Here is a 25,262-nt window from a genome sequence, read left to right on the forward strand (position 1 = left end):
ATGCCTAATCACATCATTCTAAATAATGACAGGATCATAGTGGGCTTTAATCAGATTACGTTCATATTCACTCAAGGGTCAGGAAAAGGAGGCCATCCTCAAGTTTTAGTATTTCATCTTTGTTGAGTATATTTACAAAAACTGTGTATATTTTTTCAAATTTCTAAACTTTCGCTCTGATTCGAAGGTTGCTGGTTTTTGGTGGGGAGTCTTGGCAAGAGGGGGATATAATCTCCACATTCCTGTCAGTATCTTCACTTCAAATATCAACAAATACAAATGTTTTTTCTGCAATGGGGAATAATCACACAGACCCAGTTGTCAGCTGTTGTCTGAGGGGAAGGGGATGCAGTGTGTCCATATAGATAGCAGAGCCCCGGACTCTGCTATTGATATGGAGCTGTCCTTTCTTGGGAGGTGAGGGAGTGAGGGGTTTGAAAACAACTGGGTCAGTTTAAGGGGAGTGTAGGTTTTTACCAGTGTGTGGTGTTGGGTCTGGCAGGAGTCCTCTCTGCACTGGGCCACAACCTCTGGCCCTGAGCTTTACAATGTGGCCAGGTGATGACGTTCATCTGGACCTGCTGCTTTGGGAGGAAGGTAGGTCCTTTGTCTTCCTTTGTGGAGTGAGGATGCTCCTTCTTTAGGCTGCGGATTTTGAGCAATAGCTGGGCTGAGTTCCTGCCCCGTGCCCCTTCAGCGGTTTCACCTGTTACATATCCACAAAATTATTGTCTCGTGGTTTAGAAATATCAGGTGTGGAGTTTGCAGACCCAAGATGATCAGATCCAGAATTTACAGACCCAGTAAGTCTGGACACAGAGACACTTCACTCCTAATGGCAGGTGGTGGAATTCCACCCTGAGTTAAGGCTCCAGGTGGAATTCAAATGGTCATAATCAGGGGATTTTGTTTTTCAATGTGGCTGCCAAATTCTCTGTTCTGTAAATATGACATTAGTACATCTACCTAGTGATTAATTTATTTGCGCCAATTGTTGCTAGTGGGGGGCACCAGCACTTATTTTTGGAGACCTGCACATACTTACCTGCATCAGAAATTTACTGAGTGCAAAACAGGGAACAACACACAGGGCCTGTTTTACAAAGGCAATCTGAGACAAAAGTCTAACTTTATGACTTTTGGTATTCACAGAGATCATTTACGAATCGTATCTTTACGTCCACAGTCGTGCTGGAATCGCGCGCTTTGGCAATACTTTCCGCACCCAGGCCGTACCCTCCGGCTCGGGCCAGATGCAGTGTAATCAATGGGCTGGAATGCAATTTTTACAAAAAAGGAACATTAGGAATGTGTAATAAAAGGTAGAGGAGGTCATGAAAATCAGTTTGGGCACGGAAAATGGTGTGGCCGGACACTACATCATATCCCAGAGGAGTTTGATCCTTTGCATCATGGTACATGCAGTCCACAATTGGCGCTCGACTCTGTGTTGCCTGTAGTGCCAACACTGCAGTCAACACTCCCTTTAGTATTAACTGTAGTACTGACACTACAGTCAACACCGAGGGGTTCACAATTTGTGGACTGCATGTACCATGATGCAAAGCAGCAAAACTTTCTGGGATTTGATGTTGTGTCTGGGCACACCCTTACCTCTGCCCAAACTGATTTTCATGACCTCCTCTACCATTTATCACATGTTCCTAATGTTCCTTTTTTGTAAAAATTGCATTCTGGCCCATTGATTACACTTAATTTGGCCCGAGCCACAGAGTAGGGCTCAAGCCGGAGAGTATGGCCCGGGTGCGGAGAGTACGGCAGAAGCCAGAGATTCTGGCCTCATTGTGGACATAAAGATATGACTTGTAAATTACCTCTGTCATCAAGTTAGACTTTTGTCTCAGATTGCCATTGTGAATCGGACCCACAGATCGGAAAGACTAACAAAGAAAGATGGCAAAATCACCACAAACGGGAGAAAGGATGAATCTACAAAAAGGGATAGGGAGTGTCTGGTAGTGGATTAAATTACCAGCCTTGGTATCCAACATATAATTCCTTAAGCTTCTCGTGTCTAAGCAGAGCTTCAGGCACCAGCATTCTTTCGTTCACATATTAAGCACTATATCCGCCACCATACAGGTATGGAGAGTGTCTTATTCTATTCTATTCACTCATGTGTACGCTATTGTTACCATGCTGCCAGGGAGAATTGAATGATGACTTTCCTAATATAGACCCTCCTCACTAAAGGACTCTCTCACTGTGCTACTTAAAACTGTGGCTCAGCTATCAATGCTCAGCTCCCTTTTAAACTCTTATCTCCGTAAGACTGAGGCCTTCATGTCTGTCACATCATAAAGAACATCCTGCTGCAAGACACCTCTGCCTCTTTAATCTTCCACCTGTAATGTCTTCATTGTTCTCACCTTATTGACGTCCAAATTTCTAAACTCCCCACTCAACTGAAAGAATCTGTCCTTCAAACTTGCCTCTTTGTTGCACCTTATCCTATTCAGAAGAGTGCTTGACATTATGTGCCCCTCCCTCTCTCCATTCTGCACTTCTGTCCTCACAGGGAAATGTTTTAAATCTTATCTTAGCTTGTGCCAAGAGAGCCTGTCATTCCTTTCTCTTTTTTTCTTTTATTATATTTTATTCAAGTTCAAAATAGCAAGTACCATCACATACAAACAGTACTAGCGATCATGCAGCAGGAACGTTGCACAAATATATTCCAACAAAGAATGGTAAGCATGGTACATCATATGTTATGTTATGTTAATTTAACTTATAATGCACATAAATCACCCCGGGAGGGGTAGCTCAGTGCCGCAGTGAACCACGAGCAAGGCAGCACTAATATTAGAATAGCTCGGTCTTAAGGAGCTTTCTGAAAAGAAGGTGGTCCGTGCACTTCTGTATGTGAGTGGGTAGTTGATTCCAGTAGTAGGGGGCGAAGTAAGAGAGGGTTCTGCCCCCGGAGCATGTTTTCCTAATTCGGGTCATAGTCAGAAAAGATTTGACGGTAGATCTTAACGGTCTGCCCAGCTGGTAAGGAATACATTTCTCTGTCATTTATCTGGGTCCTTTGCCATTCAATGATTTATGCACTATGCAACAGATCTTGAAAGTGATACTTTTGTGCACAGGAAGCCTAGCGAGTGAGCGTAAAAGGAGAATAGAGGCTGATCTGGCTGGCATATTTTGGATGAGTCAGGCCGCTGCATTTTGGACCACTTGAAGTTTGGCAAGTAGTAACTCATTTGTGGCAGCTAGGAGGGCATTGCAGTAGTTCAGGCGACTGATCACCAGTGACTGAACTAAGGTTTTGTGCACTCAGAGTGGGAGTAGAGGAAACACTCTGCACTACAGACTCATCATATAAAAGCAGGGCCAGTGGTAGCCACTAGTCTGGTCCAAGCGAAGCTCAGATTTTTAACTGTAGATTTGGGGGTAGGTGCTGCACCTACATTTGTTTGCCACCAATCAGGGTATCAGAGCAGTTGGGCTTTGCTGAAGAGCATGATCTCTGTTTTGCTATCATTTAACTGCAGAAAGTTCTCTGTCATCCAAGCTGAGATGGCTTTCATCCGATCTGCAAAACGTGCTTTCATAGTTTGGAAGTCTTTATCGAAAAAGGTAAGGAGTTGGGGTCTTCTACATACGACAGAGGTGTGAAACCATAAGCTCTGATGGTTTTAGCAGGGAGGCTATATAGATGTTAAATAGCGTGGGGCTAAGACATGAGCCTTGAGGCATCCCTTGTTGAGCTTTATGGTGCGTGATCTAAATGGACCTAGATTGAAGGCCTGGTTTCGATGTGATGGGAAACTCATGAACCATTGCAGAGCTAAGCCATGAATACCTGTGTCCTCTAGCCTCTGGAGCAATCTGAGGTGAGACCCTGTGTCGAAAGCTACCGACAAATCAAGCAGCACTAACAATGAAGACTTGTATTCATCCTGAGAGCATCGGATATAGTCTGTGACCATTATGAGAGCAGATTCAGTGTTATGCATGGGTATAAATCCAGATTGAGAGGAGTCCAGGACACTGTTGAATTAAAAGAACTCCATTAGTTGTCTATTAATGTGTCCTTCAGATAGTTTACTCATCAATGGGAGAAGCAAGATAAGATGATATTTAGACAGGTCTGAAGCTGGGAGAATCACCTCCTTATGGATAGGAAGGACCTGGGCTGCTTTCCAGTCTAGTGGAATCCTTTCCGAGCTATTTGAGAGGTTTAGTAAAGAGCAGATGACCGGGGCGAGTTGATGAGCCAGAATTGCTAAGATCTTGGCCTGGACAATGTCTAGAGGAGACCCTGATTTCACTGTCTTCAAAGCACCTTAAGTAACTTAAGTACATGAAGGTTCAAGAATATAGCACCAAATTCCAGCAGGTTAGCATGCAGTGCGTACTTATCATAGACATTAAAAGAAAAGTGAAAAGAATTTGAACAGGTAATAAGGAGAGAGTCAAAGTGATAAAAGAAAAGAAAACAGGGCATAAATTAGGACAAATGAGTGACAATACATGAGTGGAATATTTATTCAGTTGCTTCCTCGTCAGAGTCCTCAGGACTATCCACTTCACTATGAAGAAGATAAGACCCATAATCCCATAAGTTCCCCAAATGTCCCTAGGTCTGGAAGTGGGAGGCTGCATCAAGGAGTACGTTTCCATATGATCATTGCAAGTTGCCCTGTTTCACATCCAATCATTGCAAGTGGGTACTTTAGTCCTTCGACAATTCATAGTCGCTCTACACTTGGCTAACAGGAGAGATATCGCAGTGAAACTATGCACATCCTGTGGGATCCCCATCACAAAACCCATTAATGTCACATGTGGATCCAATTTCACAGAGTATAGCACCGTTCCTCCTAATACCCAGACACCCTGCAAATATTTATGAATAGGATAACATTTCCATGCCAGATGGAAAAAAAACAGTGTTATCATCCCTCCACTAGAGACATCTATGGGTATGAGACAGATCTATCCTGTGCTGTTTCAATGGTGCACTATATGCTCAGTGGAGATATTTATAATGCAATAGCTTGTGTCTGTAATTCATAGAAAATTTACCAGTTTTTGTGCAACAATACGTCCCGTGAACCTTGTCAGGGATTCACCTATCTGTGCTTTACCAAGCCATTCTAGCAGAGTCAGAACAACTCCTTTTTTATTGTGATACATGAGCGTAGAGCCTAGAGACCCATCCAGTGACATCAGAAGAGATTATGACTTGTGTCAGTGGGGGAAAGTAAGCAGGTTCAGCCAGAAAACCTAGTAATTTGTCATTAATTGCATTACATTCCCTGGTGTAAATAAAAATATCAAGCGTGGTGGCATCTAATCTGGAGCAGATTTGCTCCAGTGCCGTAAATAAACCATTGAAATAGAGATGTCTCATTTCTGTCATAGCCATCTTTAGCATGGTATTTTGCCTAGTGCGTTCAACCATTAATTGTAGCAGGCGGTTGGATACCAACTTAAGGGCTGGTGACTGAAGGCACATTTTCCCGGTTTTGAGATCCAGTTTATAGTTGTGACTGATTTAATCTCCCTTTGTGGCTTGGGAAGGTCTTCTGCTAACAGCGAGGCCCTGTGGTAACAGCGAGGCCAAGGGAATTTAATTAGTTTGATCCCATTCAAGAATAAGGTGGGGGATGCGGGCATTTGGGTTATTTCAAAATTTGGCTAAGTGTCATTGAACCACTAGACAGCATACTTCCGGGTCTGGTACTTCGAACCCTCCTCCCGCATATGGGAGGACTAGTAAGTCTCAGGCAATCTGTGTTGGTCTATTCGCCCAGACCACTTTAATCAAGAGAGTCTGAAGTGTAGTAAAAAATTAGTATGGAAATATTTGTGACTAGGTATAATAATTTGGGGAACACAATTATCTTTATTAGGACAACTCTTCCCATCAAAAACAGCAGAAGTTTGAGCCATGTACCACAAGTCATGACAGCCTGTCAATAACCGGGCCAAAATTAAGCTGAATTACCTGCTCCAGCTATCTATGTGCAAGTACACCCAAATATTTAACACACGCTGTAACCCATCTAATAGGTTATTCCAGGGTAGCTTGTGTTGTGCCCTCTGTTATGGGAAAATGTTTCATCTTAGATACCAGAATATGTCCCTAAGGGAATGCTTTCCTGGATCAGTGGTGTGAGAATGACAATAAGAGGCTGCTATCTGTAAATGTCCCTGAAAACCACTGCATGATTCGCTATGGCCCCCCCTATATAGGTCTTGAAGGCCTCCCACGCAGTGGCGTATTTTGGGACAGTACCTATATGGATCTGGAAGTATCCTATAATTGCTGACTCAAGCACACCTTTAAACAAAGGAGTAAAATAACCGGGAATTTCCAATGGGGGCATAAAATCTGCAGTTCGGGAGAACCAACCTGTATGTGACTGGGAAGTGATCAGAAAGCATGCGGGGCAAATGGAGCACTTCTGACACATATGTAATGATTTCTGGAGAGGCCAACCAGTAATCAAATCAGGGGATGTTTCCCTTGGTGCTGAATAGGAAGGGTAGTCTCTTACCGCTGGGTGTGCAGAATGCCACACATCCCTCCTTAAAGATCAATGATATCATGCACTACTTTCACTGCCTGTGTGTTGTGTGAGCATTGTATTTTAGACCAGCCCATTGTTGACAAAAACACTAAATTCAGATCTCCTAGCCATATCATGCTATCTGTATGAGAATAGCGCAATTTAGTAAAAATGTGGGTCAGCAGTGTACAGTCAATGCAGGTCTGACATTTTCAAAAGTCTCTTTCTCATACTTTTGATGTAGTTTAAAGTCTATCTGAGGGTAGGAATAGGAACTGTACAAGGAGAAGCATCAATGAGGTGAACATTTTGGGACAAAAGAGCTTGGGAGCACTGGTGCCAAGAGCATCTCCTGCACAAAAGATATATCAACTGCATAGTAGTCTGGATATGTCATTACCCTGCTTGCTTTACAATTGTCATTGAGGCCTCTAATGTCCCAGATGAACCATTTTATGGATTTTTTACGGAACGTAATAGGTCAAAATAGGAGGATTAACCATAATTCTTTGTGATACACAGTATTGGATAGGACCCTGCTTTGAAAGCTCCAAAATGTGCATTACTATTGTACCATATAAAATATTGCCATTCTTTCCCTGCCCACTCCCACACGGAGGACCCCAACTTTCAGTGGCAGTGCCCCTGAAACAAAGACCCAAGGACATAAACATCAAAGAAAGCAGAGTTGGTAAAAGCAAAATTAAAACCAACATAACATGATACACACCATGAGATGTGACATTGGCCAATGGCAAATCTAAAAATATATGGCCTTTAGAGCAGTCCAAGTCAGCATATGGGACTTTCAGTGACCAACATAGTCTAAAACAAATGTAGGGTGGGAGAATGGCACCCACAACAAACCCATCCTGAAAAAAGCAAATTTGAGAGCTGTAGAAATGGTGAAAAAATGAGATATTCAGGACCAACATTATATGTCATTCTTCTCCTGTGGAGGATTGTCTCCGTTTACCAGGACTATCACCTCCTGGGGATCCATCTGTTGATCTAACAGATCTCCGGAGCGAAGAAAGTGCCTTCCAGAATTTGGCAGCATCCGTAGCATTATGAAAGAAATATGCATTAGGTCCCCACATTGTATGCCTCACCTCCATAAATTTGCACCAAGCTTTATGAACCACTGCAGTGAAATCAGGAAAAATAGATATAGCTGAACCTTGATACTGGTGAGATCCCATCTCATGAGCCAGTCATAGTCAAGTCAAGTCAAGTTAGCTTTATTCGACAATTGTCATAAAAGCGTACAGAAATTTATATAAGTACAGAATAGAAAAACATGTTAAAATTGTTTAAAACAATAAATAAGAGGTATTTGCCAAAAGATTGATATTTCAGGGTTTAGAATGATTTACCCAACCAACAATTTGCTCCTAATCACCCAAGCCCTTCCAAGAAATTTAGCAACAGATATGTAAATGAATGCAATTTCAGTAGAACGCAGGATTCTCACTGCCACCTTGGCATTCCTAGTGCCCAACTGTCGACACATTGGTTTTAACCAGGCCCGCCGCGGAATTACATAAGATGGGCATTGAAACAAGAAATGGTTAACAGATTCAATAGGTGCGGTACAACCCGGGCAATTGAGCATATTATTCATGGCCCATCTAGATGAAAACTCTCTAACTGGAAGACTGCCAACTCTGAATTGGAAGTAAAGCTTCCTATCCAGAGGATTTGTAATGTCATCCCAAAAAGTTGCCAGGGAGGTCGTGTCCTTAAAGTCGAAAAATACACCTGTTAATGAGAGCGGGGCTGTACTTCTGTAGACACGAATAGCCACCATTTCCCAATACAAGGCCTTCAATACTTTCTTAGGCGGGAACCTAGCATTTAGTGGATCCTCCCACAAGTCTTTTAGGCCCAAGTCCTTAAGCGACTCATATATCCTGTGGAGCCACTTTACTTTGTGGAAGGTATCCAACTTAATAATGTCCATAAGACCAAGAGCAAAGAGCCTAAGTTCTGGAGTGACCCATAAGCGCCGCCAATACAATATTGGACGAAACGTGGCAATTAGTGCTATTGGTCTCATTCCTAAATCATAAAACAAAGGGCACAAAGGAGTACTCTGAGGTAGTTTGGTAAGATTGCGTAAAAATCTATTTTCAGAAGTAGACATTTTGTGTAAGTTTTCAAATCCCCATAACTCAACTCCATAGAGCGCAGCACCAACCACTTTTCCATCATACACACGAAGTGAATGGTCAATTGGTTTAGTCAGGGATTGGATATGTTCTTTACTCAGCGCACCAGAGAGTTGAGAATGTTTGAGGGTTGCCAAATCTACTTCCTTTTTCCATCCCAAATCATGTTGGATACAGATACCTAGATAAATAAAATCTTGAACCTGGTCCAATGGCAGATTATTCATATATATTTTGCCCTTGAAAGATTTGGACTGGTTAAAAGTCATGAATTTTGATTTTAAAACATTTATTTCAAGCCCACGAGCTGAACAGAAGTCCTCGAAAATACCTAAGGATTTCTGTAAACCACTCGGGGTTTTGGCTATAATAAGACAATCGTCGGCAAACATTAAAATAGGAATTTTAGCACCTGCCAATGTGGGTGCATCTACGTTTGCATCAATGAATAGTTTGGCCACATCGTTAATATACATAGATAATAAGGTTGGCGCAAGAACACAGCCTTGTCTAACCCCCTTCTGAATAGGGAACTGACTAGTCACTTGTCCTACACCACCCCACCTAATCTGTGCAAAGTTATCCACATGAAGTCTAGCAATTAGGGAAAGTAGAGCAGGTAGCATACCCATTTTATCTAAGACATCCCATAGAGATGCCCGAGGGACAAGATCAAATGCTGCCCTAAGATCAATAAAGGCAGCATATAGACTGCCCCCCCCTAAGAATACGACCTTCCAATGGAGCATTGCGAAGTGCAACACCTGATCAATGGTGCTTATTCGGGCTCTAAATCCTGCTTGTAAATGGGAGAGGATTGAATTTTCAGAAGCCCAATCCAACACTTTGTTCAAGATCAGCCTGCCTAGAATTTTTTGTATGGTATCAATCAGGCTGATTGGTCGATAGTTAGCGGGGAGGGACTTGTCCCCTTTCTTGAACACCGGAATAATTTCGGCGCCTTTCCAGGAGGTGGGAATCGGTGCACCTCTAGCAATCAAGTTAGCTAAAATTAGAATATAGTTTCCCCAGGATTCGCTATTACACAAGAAAATATCAGCAGGGACTCAATCCATCCCGGGCGCCCTTCCTGGAACCACAAGTTTTAGGGCATTAACAACATCACCCAAGGTGAAGGCTTCTTCCTTATAAAAGGTAAATTAAAACTCAGGGGTAACGCACAAATCCTCTCCTTTAGCATAGAGGGACTCAAAATGCTCAACCCATGCTTCTTGCGAAACCCAGTTTTGGGGTTTGTCAGGATTACCCCTACTCCCCCACTTAAGGACGGACCAAAAACGTCTTGTGTCCTTTTGGGCACCTGCTTCCCTAAAATCCTGCCATCTTTGATAATCCCAAGCTCGCTTAGATTTTAAAATTGCTTGCTTGTAGGCATATCTTGCAGAGCGAACTTTGAGACTGTCACCAGTTTTCAGGGCGATACCCAGGTTCGCACGAGCATCTCTACACTCTGCAGTGTACCATCGTGGGGAAGGATCATGCTTAATCTTAGATAGTTTGCATGGCCTCACAAAAATATCTCTGAGTTCTAAAAAGAAAGATTCGTGGATCGGTATTCCAGACATGCAAGATGATTCCAAGGCGCGATCCCGAGTAGCAAGCTTTAAACTACTAAAAATACGAGTCAGACTTTCTTGACTTTGAGCTACCTTGGCCCATCTAACGTGGCGCATATCATTTGCGATGACTACATCTTGATGAGTCTGGGGAGAAAAATCAAGGGGGACAGTAGGGTTCACCCAAAACAAGATTGACAAAGAAAGAGGATTGTGGTCACTCTCCAATCTATCGATAACCACCATACCTCTCAAAACATCCCATAGATCAAGCGATAGCAAAATATAATCAATTCTACTAGCACGTGAGCCACTCTTAAAAGTATTGGACCCTAATTTGTCATGCTCAGACCTGCCATTAGTTGCACGAAGCCCTTTGTTCAGACAAAGGGCGTTGATCTGGATTGCCAGATCAGACCAACGGGTAACAGGTTCAAGATCTAGTTTTGGAACACCCCATAAACTGTCCTCTTCCTCCGAGAAACTCCAGTCAGCACCAAGTAAGGGTTCAAAGATATTAAAATCTCCTCCTATAATTACATAGGAGTGCTGAGAGTAGAGAACCATAAGTTCGTCCAGGCGAGCTATTGTATCAGACTTCCTACCACCAATGCTTCTAGCATAAACATTATAGATATCCAGCGATTTTCCATTTTTAAACTTAACGTTAAGAAGCTGGATATCCGGCAAGATGGCCGCTGACCGACCGTAGGGGATGGACGCTCTTCTTCTCCTCTCCCCTAAAGACTTTTAAGATGCTGTGAAGCTGTAATGCTGTGATGTTACGGTATGCTGATTGCTCTCAGTTGGTTTGTGCGTGTACTGGACTTTTTATACAGCACAGAGGCCCAAGAACTTCGAGAGGGTAATTCCCCCCTGCAATCTATCTTCGGTCTCGGGAAGGCAAAGGCAAAGGCAGCGAAGGCCTTCCTAGAGCAAAATCTAAGCAGGCTGGAAAGTGAAATTAGAACCGGAATCGGAATGGCACCGAGAGGCCCAAAGCCCTTGAAGGAGCGGAAGGAATCCGCGTTAACTAAAGATACTCAAGGGGGGAAAACGACAGCACCCACCCCGTCTCTGACTCTGCCTCTGCCCCTGAGTCAGAGAGGACCGGCACAAGCGCGAAGACTGGCTGTCAAGAACACGGAGAATAGCGGGTCTGGAACTGGAACTGATCACACAGCCTCGGGGGTGAGAGAATCCGCAGCTACTCGCAGGGCAGTGAGAAACCGGCAAGACGACGGCGTTAAAGGCAAAGATAATGTACTCAGGCAACCTACCTTGTTCGAGTCCTTCCCCGTGACTTCGCTGATGGAACTTTGTAGCCCGGAGGTCGGCCGTGATGGTAACGCTGTTGCTCTGGATGATGTGCGTACACGGAGACCCCCTGCGATAACAGCGGCGGGACCGGAGAGACCGGAAAGACAAGACGAGATGAGCGGTGAGTGCATCGATGTGGGACTACGGCCTACAGGGAGCCGGCGCAGGGATGATGATGGTGGATGCACTCTAGCAGTTGAGGCTCGATGCGCCTCTGGGTCGTCGGAAGAACAGGGCGATAAGATAGTTGTTCAGGAAGAGCAACAGCACCAGGTACATGAGATCATCGTAGATGTACAGGGGCTTGAGTCACCTACTGGCATCGCTGACATTGCATACGTCGAGACTGAGGCTACCTCAAAAATAGGAGTAGGGGGGGATCTCAGACCCCCCACAAGCAATCAAGGGGGGCAGACTTTGGCATCTGCTGATCAAGGACTGGCGTTATACCATATGACCTTTAACTCTGGCAATAGCACAAGTGAGCGGGGCTGCTCACGTGCTGGGCATATTATTAATGCTAGTCAAGATACTCTCTTTACTGGGTCGCACCCATCCTCATCGACAATAGCAACTAATGTCGGTGACACTGCCCCCATTGTTACACGCCCTAAGAAGATGGGTTTACTCGCCCCTGCACCTGGTTCCCCCAATGATGACTGCTTTTTTTCCCTCAATGACGACTTTGGCTCATCCTTTTCAAGCGGGGAAAGTTTCACGGGAAGCTCGGACTCGGTATATTCGGCGATAGAAGGCACCATAATGCAGAGGGGGTCAGCAATTCAAAAGACCAAACCGCAGAGTCAGAAAGACAGATCTCATGCTAAATCAAAGCTGGGCGAAGCTCTCTATTTGTGGCTAAGAAGCTGGATTGGGATTACTCTGCCACATCTCAGTTGTACTTAGAAAACCGAGGTTCGGATGCGCAACAGGAAGTACAGCCTGACACTGATACTCCAGGGCAGATCCCCACACTGGATTTACTGTACACTACCCTAAAGCAGATGCAGGGGGAGGCTAGATCAGAGAGTCGGAGGGCTAAACAGGCGACTAAAAAAATCCAGGGGTCTTTAAGGAAAATGAACAAGCTTTACGTCGATATTGCGGGTAGAGTTTCACAGGTGGAGGAGAGGACGGGGAAGCTTGAAGACGACCTTAGTAAATGGGAGGCATTTAAGGAAGCGCAAGAGAAAGCAACACAGGATGTGCAATGGAAGATCGAAGATTTAGAAAATCGCCAAAGGCGGAACAACATCAGACTGTTGGGTGTGGCAGAAGGCTCAGAAGGGCAGGATGTTCGGGCTTTCGTTATTAACCTGCTTAGGGGGGCCTTCCCGGAAATGACAGAATGGAAATGGGAAATTGAAGTACAGCGGGTGCATCGATTCCCCCTAGTCCAAAAGAAAGGGAATTTCCCCTCCCAGGGCGACAGACCAAGAGCCATATTGGTATATGTCGGGAATTACCTTCTCAGACAAGAAAGTATGGCCAAAGCAAAACCCGAAGCCAGGCGCACGTTTGAGGGTACAACATTTTTTGCGCGCCCTGACTTCTGCCACGTCATGGTGGAGAGAAGATGGCGGCTGAGACAGCTGATTTCCGCTTTTCAGAAGCTGGGCTGCGAGGCTTTTTTACTATTTCCATCTCGCCTTAAAGTATTAGACAATGGACAAGTCAAGATGTTCTTTTCTGAAATAAAAGCTCAAATGTATTTGACAGAGCTAAGGGAGAAAAAGGGAGCATAGGAGTATAGAGGATTATAGAGATCCTAGGGGTGTATTAGGATAATATAAGGTAATGGAACTTAGCGTGAAGACTCAGGATAGCTGTTTAAGTTAAAGCACTTTTGGACTTTCTGGGTGGTTACGATTAGGGGCACAGGGTACTGTATTGCTAGCATTAAAAGCATTTATAATAAAAAATAAATAAAAAAAAGATGGGGTTGCAACTGGGGGGGAGGGGGAGCGACTCCCGCGGTCACACAGCTGTCACACATAGGTCATGCCTGACCTATTTGCCTGTAAGGGGGGTGAGGGGTTCTTGGGGGAGGGGGGCCGGGGGGGGCTGGTTAGGGGTACAGGCACAGGGCACACTACAGTTAGGTTCCTTATGGATTACAGAGAGGCTACATATTGGTCTGTACAAAATATAAAAATGGACAAGATGGACTTTGAAGGACAAGAAAAGAAAAGTACTATTTTGGTACTTGCAATGCTGGATAACTGGAGAGGATTGGCATTAGATGTGTTTTAATGTATACACGAATAATTACACTCAATGTGTGCGGTTTAAATGACCACCTCAAAAGGCAGCGAGTAGCGACACTACTGAGAGCAACTAGGGCAGATTTTATTTGTCTGCAGGAGACTCATATTGAAGGGGCGAAAGGTTGCCTACTGGAACAATTGGGGTTTTATCTGCTTGCCTATTCAAAACAGGGGGTTAGACTAGAGGGGTGGCTATACTAACTAGATTGAAGGATGTGATAGTAAGGAAAAAATTGGAGGATCAGTGGGGCAGATGGGCTTTAATAGAATGTTTTATAGCCGGAGACTGGATTACTATAGGATCAATATATGGTTCTACTGAAGATGACCCAGAGATTTTCACCTTTTTAGATCTGGAATTGGCTACATGGGCTCCACATGTTATTCTCTGTGGGGATTTTAATATTAATGGAGTAGGAGGCCTGGGTCTGGATCATCTTGGGAGATATCAGGGTCGTAAGAAGCGGGTGTGCTCTGCAATCTCAAGCTTAGCAAGGAACAACGCGTTAGTAGATGCTTGGGCAAGGCTGAACCCCACTGACTCTGGGTTTACTTTTTTTTCCGCTCCTCATAAGGTCAGCGTTAGGCTGGACTACTTCTTAGTTTCTAGTCGGCTGTTGATAAACGCCCAGATCGAAAAATTACCTCGCGTTCTCTCTGACCATAACCCCTTGGTATTCTCTTTAGACACTACAAAACAATTGAAGAATGAACGGATTTGGACTTTTGAGTGGGGGTTATTAAAGGATGAAGATTATGTATGTCATATGAAAGACTGGATTAAACAATACTGGGAAGTTAATAGAGGTAGTATATCTTCGGAAATCTCCTGGGATGCTTTTAAGGCAGGCATTAGAGGCGAAACGTTAAGTTTCAGTTTGTTTAGACAGAGACAAGAGCAGTTAAGAGCTTCAGAATTAAGTAAGGCTTTGGTGGAAGCCGAAGATAAGCTGGCCTCACTGTCTGTAACTGGTGTTCCTTTGGATCAGGCACTTATTGAAGTCACCAGAGCAAAAGCGAGGGCAGAAGAAAGTATATCTAGGAAGGTGGCCGCCACATATTTAGTAAAAAGGGAACAATCTTATGAGTTCGGTGAACGGGTGGGACACATTTTAGCAGTGCGTGCTAGGCAAAAAACAGCTTTAGGTGAAGTTAAAGGGGTTTCTGATGGCTCTGGGCAATTACGCACGGACCCAGAGGGAATTCGCGAGGTTTTCAGAGAGTTTTATGTTTCATTATATGATGAGGAACATCCAAAGGACCCTCTAGAAATTCACTCTTACCTCACTGATATTCCTGCCCCATTTTTATCACAAGAAAGTGTAGAAGCCTTGGAGGCTCCCCTGGGGACAGAGGAGATATCCACTGCTTTAACAAGTTTAGTGTCAGGTAAGGCAGCTGGGCCCGATGGAATTTTACAAAACTTTTCGGGATGAAATCTTTATGGACTTATGCACTACTTTACAACAGGCCCAGGTAGGGGTATCTGTTCCTAGCACTTGGGCAGGAGCAGACATTGTAGTAATTTTAAAGAAGGGAAAGCTGACCACAGAACCGGGGTCTTATAGGCCGATTACGCTGATGAACGCGGATGCTAAAATATTTTCTAAAATTCTGGCCACCAGGCTATCAAAGGTTATAGACACCCTGGTTAGTACCTCCCAGCATGGATTCATTCCAGGAAGGGGCACAACTCAGCATATCCGCAGAGTTATTACTCTATTTGATGCTACAGAGGCTGCAGGAGGCCCGATGGCAGCTATGCTACTTGATGCCGAAAAAACATTCGATCGGGTCTCCTGGGAGTACCTCTGGTCAACATTGAGATGGTCTGGATGTGGAGAGGGATTTATAAAAGCTATTCAGGCCCTATATTTAGCTCCTACAGCTCAAATTCGCCTGAATGCTGGCCACACAAGGCCCCTACAGATTAAACGGGGTACGAGACAGGGTTGTCCATGTTCGCCACTTCTGTTTGCGTTATATATAGATCCTTTTTTACGTAAATTGGAGGCGAACAATAGGATTCCCCCTATAAAAAGTCATGGCATAGAGTGTAAAATCCTTGCATACGCCGACGACGTGGCAATTCTTACTCCGGCACCTACTGAGGCTATAAGTGAGGTTGAGAGGGAAGCCCTAAGTTTTGGCCAGTTATCTGGATATGCTGTGAATGGGCCCAAGACACAGATAATTAAAAATGACAACACAGACTGCCTAGACTCTCGGGTAGTGGGATTCGGAGTTTATTTAGGGGTTACTATCTCGGCGGATTTGAATAAGGTTGTGGAAAGGAATATAGACCCACTAATAAAGAAAGCAAAAAACGATATGGATAGATTGCATAATCTTCATCTCTCTATAGTTGGACGAACGAACATTATTAAAATGATATTTTTGCCAAAATTTCTCTACCTTTTTAGATCAATCCCACTTATATTTGAGGTAAAATGGTTTATTATAATAGAGCAGATGGTAAATAGATTCTTATGGGCACAAGGCAAGACAAGAAGGGCTTTACGTTACATGGCACTCCCTAGAGACAGGGGAGGATGGGCGGTGCCTGATTTGAAAATGTATTATTGGGCAGCAGCCTTACAGTGTATGTCTGGTCTTTTAGGTGGTGGCAGCACCGACTCAGAGGATATTTTTGGCTCTATATCTATTTACTCGTTATTATTAGGAGAAGAAGCAGAGAATGCATTTCTGAAATACACTGACCCAAGTTATTTTAAGAGAACAAAATTTAAGACGTTGATAGCTGCCCATACGATATGGGCATCCTTCAAGAAAAGATTCGGATTAGGGAGATTCAATGCATACACTCAATTGTATAAGAACCACACTCTCCCGTGGGACATATTTTTAGACTCGGTTTTTGCAGACTGGGGGGGTCGAGGTATAACAAAGGTAGGGGATTTAATGGGCATAGATGGAATACGCCAGTTCTCTGATATTCAAACAACTTACCGGGTGGAGTCTAGAAGCTTTTTCAAATATTTACAAGTCAGGAGCTTTTTAAACTCCAAGAAGGGTGGGCCTGCTGGGTTTGGGGAAAACGCAATTATGGAAATCATCGGGGGCAGGGCGAGCTGTACGATTAAAACACTTTATGCTGAACTTATAGCAGGCAGAGAAGATGACTTGGTGAAATATCAAAACAAGTGGGATGAGAAACTTGGAGTGGGCCAGGAGCGTTTTCTACTCTCATTAGAATTAGCGCAGAAAGTTCTCTGTTCAGCGGCACTTCAGGCTCAGCATTACAAAACAATTTACTCATTATACTACACACCAGCCAGGATCGCGCAGTGGGGAGGGCTGGCTGGTATCACCTGCTCCAGGTGTGATAGTTCTGAGGCAGATTTAATACATGTCTTCGCTACCTGCCCACACCTATCTCTGCTCCAGAGGGCTATAGAAGTTTTTTTAGGGAGATTACTGGGAAGCGAGGTCACCCTCACCCCACCGATAATATTGCTGGGGATAGATAGTGATGGCACAGAGGACCCAATATGCCTTTTTATGTTTGTGGCTATGGCTGTTTTGCGAATGTGCATTGCCTCCGCCTGGCTGGAACGAATCCCACCTACGTTTAATCAATGGCTGGCTAGATTGCATTCGGTATACAACCTTGAGAAGGAGATATATGCAAGGAAGGGCAAAAGAGGAAGAAAGTTAGGATTTCAAATCTGGAATCCCATTATTAAGTGGAAGGAAAATTAGAAATTACTGACACAGTAAGGTCTGAATTTAAAGGGTTTTTTTTATTTTTATTTTTTATTTTTTTTATTTTTTGGAAAGGTTCAGTCATAGCGGTCATTGTATAACTGGTTTTGGCTTCAAAAACGAATTTATGTAGTACTCTGTAATATGATTCTTATGTTGATTATGCTCTGTAAAAAATGGGGAAAAAAAAGGCAATAAAAATATTTAAAAAAAAAAAAAAAAGAAGCTGGATATCCGAATGTAGAGTAGGAAGCTCCTTGACATTAGTGCCAAGAACCTGCTTAATCCAAACAGTAAGACCGCCGGAAGGGTGCCCTTTTTTACCCTTAACTGCCAGAACATTAAAGTTCAAAAAGCCTGAGAAATACTGAGCCTCTAGGAGCCAGGTCTCCTGGAATAAACAAACATCATAAGAATTAATAAACAATGCCCAGTTAGGGTCCTTAACCCCTTCAGCGCTGCGCGGATTCCCCCGCGGTGCTGAAGGGTTCGAGCGCGGGCGGGGCCATGACGGAACGGTTCCGTCATGAGCACAGCTCAACCGATGCTCATGACGGAACCGTTCCGTCATGAGCATCGAAGGGGTTAATCTTAGATTTTAAACCTGCGATGTTCCAGGATAAAAGCGTCCCAAACTCTGAGTGAATTACGTTACCTTCCTGGTGGACCGCTGAAATACTACTCATTTGAGTTATCCTCTCCAATTCTGCGGAAAGACCATGGATTTCAGTGCTGTCAGCAATACCCAGCTCAGATTCAATATTTTGGGTTTTGCTAGACAGCAAAGGACAAACTGTGGGGAGATCTACAGCGATTTTGTTACGCAGTCAATCATTTTGTTCTAAATATGACTCTCCCACAAGCTGGCAGCAAAAGTCGTCTGGGCGTGATAACCGAAGGGGAGTGGACCTCATTTGGATTGCAGAACAATCCGGGGAACAGCTTCTAAACTCGAGATTAATTAAATTCCCTGCAATGGTAGGATCAATAAAACCAACCTCTATATAATCCACCTCACTTCCATCCTGAGAAATCCTTCTAACTCCAGCAATGTCAGCTCTAATCACTGAACGGCAGCCCCTCACATATCTAATCCAGTGAATGACCTTATTGATCAAGGATTCACTGCTTTCATAGTCAGACCCAGGAGACAGCCTAGGGACATTCACCATATATATTTTATGTGAGTAAGGCGTGTGAGTATATGATGCATATTTTTGGACTCCTTGATAAGTGCTACCCCTAGGGTTAGTACCAGGTCTCACGTTTTCAGAAGGAGGACCTCCCCCATGCATCTTAGCCTGATAGTTACCAGTGGGTGCTCTAATAACTCGTCCATCATTTGTCGGGGTACAATCAAAGGATTGGTCAACCCTTGATGAGTTTGAGAATCTAGACTGTTTACTCAATAAGTGTCGGTCTTGAGATAAATTGTTTCCACTAGTATTAGGGAGCACACTGTGCCTAGCTGCCACTATTGGAAGGGCCTTGGTCAAAACCCCTTTAGGCGTAGATAGTTCGGTTTTACGACAAGTACCAGAGCCCGAGTTAGATTCCTCAAGCTTCTTGACAGTAACCGTTAAGATTTCGATTTTGGTTTGCATAGACTCTATCAGGGAGCAAAGATTTTTCACTACCACCAGTAGAGATTTCATGTCAGTATTACTTGGTACTGTAGCAGAGAAGCCTTCAATAACATTTGTGGTACGACTACCCTCAGGTGCAGATGTATCCGAATTTGAAACTGAGGGGACAAAAGGAGGCAGGGCAGAACTACAAGTATCAGTGTCAATTTCACCCAGAATAGAAAACCTATTATTGCAAACAATATTTAGCGATTGGTTAGAGACAGGTGGAATCTCAAGAAGAAAAACATGCCCCTTGTCCGACAAAACATCAGGAGAGCTGCAGACGGGCTCTTTACCAGACACCCCATTGTTCTGTTCCTCTCCACTTTTTTTTGTAAGAAACATGTCCGGAACAACAACAGAACCTCTAGTGACCTCCCTCCTCCCACCTACAACAGACGTGGGGGCGGGATTGAGCAGCTCCCCACACTCTTCGATAATGTTATCAATGCGATCCATTACACAGTTTTCCCCCACATGCGGGCGATTTTTCTTAGCTTTGATCTTCCTCATCTTGCTCTTGGCAGGTAATATGCTAGTGAGCTCAGACTCGCCCTCCAGGTTTTTCCTCTTGCCCATATCTCAAGGAATTACTCGGCAATAAGCACAGTACCTTATAGTTCCGTGATCACGATGTCAGAGGGTAGGCCGACCCGACCCCTGTTGACCCCTGACGGCCACAGACAGCCTGCCCTTTGTCCGGGCTTCGTCCAGCGCGTCCCGCGCAGCGGCAGACACGAGATGAAATAAGGGCGGAAACCAATAGGTGGGTGGGTGGGCGGGAGCGCAGCTGATACCTCGTACGGACTCCTGGGCTCTGGAGTCCCGTGCTGCGACCTCCTCATGCAGCGACAACACCAAAGCGCCCCCTCAGCCTCCAAACTCCTCCAATGCAGGCAGCTACTTCAGGCGTCCAGATGCCCCCAGGTACGAAGCGGGACCCGCGCCAGCGGGTTCCGCCAGCTGTTATATCAAGGTAATGGGCGGGTGGGCGGGCGGGAGCGCAGCTGATACCTCACACGGACTCCTGGGCTCTGGAGTCCCGTGCTGCGACCTCCTCACGCAGCGACAACACCAAAGCGCCCCCTCAGCCTCCAAACTCCTCCAATGCAGGCAGCTATTTCAGGCGTCCAGATGCCCCCAGGTACGAAGCGGGACCCAGTCATAGTACAATATCCCGATTGCGTAAGTAGATAAGCCTGGCTAAGATTGGCATGGGAGACGGACCCAGAGGTGATGCGGGAAAAGTGATCTTTAGGCACGCTCCACAAAGAACACATCAAAAAAGATATCATGGGTTAACAGAAGCATAAGAAAAGACTCAATTTAAACATACATCTGTCCAGTGCTGGTGGACTCCGCTCTGCCTATAATGTGCATATTACTGCACCTGGAGGGCAGTGCCAAGCCTTTATTCTTCATCTTGACAGCCAGGACTTGCTTTATTAACTTGACAACTTTAGCTCTAGTGTTATTTGTCTTATCCTGAAAATTCAAAAATCCTGTGTTCTGCTCTATCTATTCAGGCCTCCTGCCTGTCCATTCTCTCCATCAGATGGTCAAGGCGTGTTGCCATCGCGTCAATTTTGTCATCAATAGACTCTAGACTTATTTTAAGTTCTTGCAGTATTGTCACTGTGAAGCCCAAAGATACCTCACTATTGGCACACAGTGAGCTATCCCTGTCACCAGATGGCAATTAGGTGCAGCGAGGCAATGTCTTGGTGTCACACAGGAGTTTCCCCTACTTTGTATTGCGCTTATCCATAATGAATGAGGCAGTGCAGAATGGGTACAGAGGCCAGGGGTGGAAACAATGCCCAGGTTCCAGATATAAATAGCAGGAATTGGGTGCCGGGTGAGGCATTGTGTGGACCCAGCCAGGACCGGAGACCCTCAACAACATTCAGCCTATCCCCACATTAAGCATGAGAAGAGAATGCTAATGTAAATGGAAGCTCCCACTGTGTGATAAATGTCCATGAGGTGAAGGCGGTATGGCTGCACAAAACTCCTAGGCTTCACAAATCTGCTGAAAGGTAGAAGGACTCAATGCTGCAGATTCAGTAGTGGGTAGGTATATTAGTGAACAAGGCAAGGAGCGTGAGACAGTTCAGGGGAAAAGAGACAAGGTCTGGTAGTTACCTGAGAACAGCCTGGCGCTGTCCCCGATTCACGCCACTGTCTCCAGGAGGACTGTTTGTCTGGCCTTTGATGTTACCTCTCAAGGCCCGAGCCTTCTAACTTAAGCCAACTGAACAAATGTGGACCAAGCCCTCCCCAGGATTTGAAATTGCAAGATGTACTGCCTCATTGTCTTGTGATAAGATGGACATTTTCCTAGTTAGTGTAGAGTAAATCTAAGATTTTATTAAAGGCAATGGGGCATATGTATCAAATACTGTTATTGCAATTCTCAAATAGCGATTTTTAGAAAATTGCTATTTGAGAATCTCAAAACGAGATGGAATAAAAAATTTCCTTGGCATTCCTTAATTGCGACTCGCAAATTGCGAGTCGCAATTAAGGAATGGTTTCCCATTCATTCCTATGGTCCTAGAGGTCCATAGGAATAAATAGTAAGAAATTCGCATTTGCGAGTACCCATGAGGTACTCGCAAATTGCAAATGCAATTCCAAGGGTGCAAGGGTGTCATAAGGACACCCTGTTGCACCCCTGAAATGAGCATGTGTGCACATGTGGCGCACATACATGCCCTAAGGACATGTATGTGCGCCTCATGGCACTTTGAAAAATGCCAAAAAGTGCATTTTTCAAAGAAATCGCAAATTACCACCAACTTGAAGTTGGTGGTAATTTGCAATTTCTTAAGGAGAAATCGCACAACTTGGGCTCTTTCAAATTTTGCAATTCCCTATTTTGCGAGGGCCTTTTGTGATGATACATCCCAAAAGGCTTTTTCCCGTTCGCAAACAGACCGATTCTGAGAATCGGCCCGTTTGCGAAAGGGGAATAGGCTTCATACATATGCCCCTATGAGTTGTGTACAACATCCCTCCCACTCATTCCAGGCATATGTCCTGTGTATAGTAAATGGACCTTTACAATGATATAAAGATAATTTGATACACTTATGGCCTGAATATGAGTACAGCTGTCCCAAAAATACCGTACCCATGTTGGTCCGACTGCCTGATTCCAAGGTTGGAGATCTGACCGCCACAAACCTGATGCAAGACTGCCAACACTGCCGTGATCCTGGATCTTAATGAGGCGGCAGTGGGAAAAGTGGCAGTCTCTTGCGGCGGTGCAGATGTCGGCACCACTGTGCAGATTACAACCTGCCAGGAACCTGCCATGAAAAGGTGGGTGGAATGGAAAGGGGAGGGGACCCAAACAGGGCCCCATGATGTTGTAGCCCATGGAGGGTGTGCATGGGGGAACATTTTGTGCACCCTACTCCTTGCACTGTTGTGCACAACATGATGCATGGTACAAAGTACACATATGTGCAAGAGGCAGTGCCACGGTGGCAGCATGTTCTGCAGCCTCTCTATGAGGCAAAGCATGCCCCTGCCGTAGCACTGCCGCCACAACACCGCCAGCCCAGCGGTTAACTCATAATTTTGCGGTCCGTGGCATACTCCCAACCTCCACAATGGTAGTCCGGCAGTTGGACTGCCAAAGTCATAATCGTGCCCTTAATATTGTTTGGTTGCTTTTAAAGTTCTCCACTGTTGTATAGGTAATTGAAACCTTGATTTATATTCGTGTTTCTTCTATTTGCAGGTTCCTCATAACATCAATAGTTTCCTGCGAGAGTTGCAGTGTTTCTCATTGCATGCTGACGCCCACAGAAAGTTACCTTGCATGGCCCTGGGTGGCTTCAGAATTCTCGAGTAGTGTTATTCAGCTCAAAATGCTGCGCTGCATTACTCTGCACCAGGTAGACATTTCCATGGGTGTTGCATGGGTGTTCCCATGCAATATCCATGGATTTTGACGCATTCCCACATTTACAAGAACAGGTATACCTGGGAATGCGCCAATAAGATACACCGCCCCAGAAGAGTCGTAACGATGATTAATATTTTTACTTCTTCTCATTTCCTCTTTCTATGTGTGCTGCATTTTGCATCACACATAAAAAGAGGAAAAAGCCTCTCAGGATTGTATTTGTGCAGGAAGGTGCCCCTGCCTGCTCAAAAACAATCGTCATGCAACTCAAACACCCTTGCACCATGGTGCAGGGGAGCATACGTTGACGCTAGGCAGCTCATTGTGCGCCAACGCAGAGGAAAAGAAACTAATGCACAATATTGCCTTAAATACAGTACATTCCTGCCCTTTCCCAGAGACAAAGTGCAGCAAGGTGACTTGCTGCACCGCTTCTTCTATGAATATTGCACTTTGCTTTCTTTTCATTAAAAAAAGTTTTAGAACAATGTATTTTTTATTTTATTTCAATGTGACTACAATGCTGTTTATAACATACTTTTGTACACTGTTTTTCAATTTCTGCATGGATCCCTGGCTAACCAAGACAACAGAAGTAAGATTCTGGTTCTTCAGCTAAGTTAAGTCTACTTCTAATTTATGTTTACAAGTCAATTAAAAGATAATTATAGTTCTGTTTATATAGAGGTGGATGTGATTTAGGTTAAATTTAGGTTAGGTTGTAATGTTGTTTGCTTGCAGTGAATAGTAATGTGTATTTGTGTTTATTAAAATTATGTTTTTAGGGGTGGAATAAATGGTGGTGGGAAAGTTTAATGTATTTTGTACAGGAGAGGGGACAAAGTCATCCGAGGGAGTTATTTTTGAAACATGCGTGACAATGTTATTTGGGGGATTTTTACTTTTAAGTGATTTGTAGTCAACTTATGTATTCCAACTGTTTTAAAAAAAATTGAGTATGCAGTTTCGATTTTTTCTATATATTTATTTTGGGTTTTATAGGAAACATTGGATATAGTATGGCGTTTTACTAAAGTGGGATTTTTTTTGTTTTCAGACATTTGGGCCCAGATTTACAAAGATTTTGTCAGGTTTGAGTCACTTTTGGGGGGACTCTTACAAACTCCTGGGGGCAACTGTGCTCCTCACCTGTTTCCTGCCGCTGTGTTTGGTTCGCGCTCCCGCCGCCGTTCATCCACCATACGGCCGCAGTGAGAAGGCAGGGACCACACCACCCAGACTCCCTAGCGGCTCCTCCCACAGCCGCCACCAGCCAATCATGCGCCTGGAGGCGCTAGAAACCGGCAGCCTAACCCCGGTGGAGCGTGGACTCTTACAAACTCCTGGGGGCAACTGTGCTCCTCACCTGTTTCCTGCCGCTGTGTTTGGTTCGCCCTCCCACCGCCGTTCATCCACCATACGGCCGCAGTGAGGAGGCAGGGACCACACCACCCAGACTCCCTAGCGGCTCCTCCCACAGCCGCCACCAGCCAATCACGCGCCTGGAGGCGCTAGAAACCGGCAGCCTAACCCCGGTGGAGCGGGGGACTCTTACAAACTCCTGGGGGCAACTGTGCTCCTCACCTGTTTCCTGCCGCTGTCTTTGGTTCGCCCTCCCGCCGCCGTTCATCCACCATACGGCCGCAGTGAGGAGGCAGGGACCACACCACCCAGACTCCCTAGCGACTCCTCCCACAGCCGCCACCAGCCAATCACGCGCCTGGAGGCGCTAGAAACCGGCAGCCTAACCCCAGTGGAGCGGGGGACTCTTACAAACTCCTGGGGGCAACTGTGCTCCTCACCTGTTTCCTGCCACTGTGTTTGGTTTGCCCTCCCGCCGCCGTTCATCCACCATACGGCCACATTGAGGAGGCAGGGACCACACCACCCAGACTCCCTAGCAGCTCCTCCCACAGCCGTCACCAGCCAATCACGCGCCTGGAGGCGCTAGAAACCGGCAGCCTAACCCCCGCGTCGCCGGACGCGCGCGGGTGACGCCAGGAGAAGCCCGGGACAAGGGCAGGACCATCTGCGACCATCAGAGGCCAGAGGAGGCCGGGCTGGGCCACCCCCCTTGTGACTGTCTCAGAGGTACTATATTACTAACTC

This window comes from Triturus cristatus, chromosome 1_2 (assembly GCF_964204655.1).
Source record: "Triturus cristatus chromosome 1_2, aTriCri1.1, whole genome shotgun sequence".
In the NCBI taxonomy this organism is placed as follows: domain Eukaryota; kingdom Metazoa; phylum Chordata; class Amphibia; order Caudata; family Salamandridae; genus Triturus; species Triturus cristatus.